This window comes from Hippocampus comes, unplaced genomic scaffold, assembly GCF_001891065.2.
Source record: "Hippocampus comes isolate QL1 unplaced genomic scaffold, H_comes_QL1_v1.1 scaffold93, whole genome shotgun sequence".
NCBI classification, from domain to species: domain Eukaryota; kingdom Metazoa; phylum Chordata; class Actinopteri; order Syngnathiformes; family Syngnathidae; genus Hippocampus; species Hippocampus comes.
The window spans coordinates 559,596-560,436 of NW_017805481.1; the positions used below are offsets into that span (position 1 = coordinate 559,596).

An 841-nucleotide genomic window follows, 5' to 3' on the forward strand; every position below is an offset into this window, starting at 1 on the left:
TTTTAAAGAAGACAACTGAACACTGCAAAACCAAAGGAAGGCAGTTTTACCACTGCCCCCAACAATATTTATTGTTATATTATGTTGTATATTATTTAAGACTTTCTTCAGAGCTCACGTTGGGAATTCCTTTGGCTTTACAACAAAGAAGAAGACATTCATCAGTTGCAACAAAGCACCAAAGGGAAAATAAGATGTGTTTATACGTTAGATTGTGTTTTTTTGTTTGTTTTGTTTTATTTTTTCTTCGCTCGGCTTCCACTCCAAATGGTCCTGCGCAAGGATGAAGTTATGAGCTACGTAATGTTGTCAAAGACCGGCACTGAGTCATTTCCGAGATACATTCATTTGCATGCCACCGGGTTACAATTTCGACAATTGCATCGTTGCGTCAAACTATCCGAGCATATTCATTCTACATGAGTACTATTCTTCATTTTCTCTTTGCGGGAGTGATGAATCGTTCCGTTTCCCCGTCAAGCACAGTTTGCTAAACGTGATTAGCATTTAGTAGGTAAACGTGGGCTCGACATAAAACAGACAGCGACTCTTTTGGTTTCCTGTTTAAGTCCTAATTCACCAATCTGTGTTTCCACATGTACTGTAATTGTCTCCTCACTGCGAAGACATTCCAAGGCAAGAATTAAGAGCGGGCTGATTTAAAAAAAACAAAAAACGGGGCATCTCCGCCATGCTCCTTTACACCAAGCGACATGTCATGCAACTCATGTCACTTTAGAGCCTTGCATTTGTTTCGCCGTTTTATTTATATGTTGAAATATGAACGTGTTATTTGCTCTTCGCCGGTGCTGTTTTTTTTTTTTTTTTGCCTCTGTGTGCT

At 39.4% G+C, this 841-nt stretch overlaps 1 protein-coding gene across 1 annotated transcript in view; it reads right to left on the reverse strand.

Annotated features, from left to right (window-relative positions):
- rdh8a (retinol dehydrogenase 8a) overlaps positions 1 to 841 on the reverse strand; it is a 54,641-nt gene that overhangs the window by 48,599 nt on the left and 5,201 nt on the right. The window lies entirely within an intron of this gene.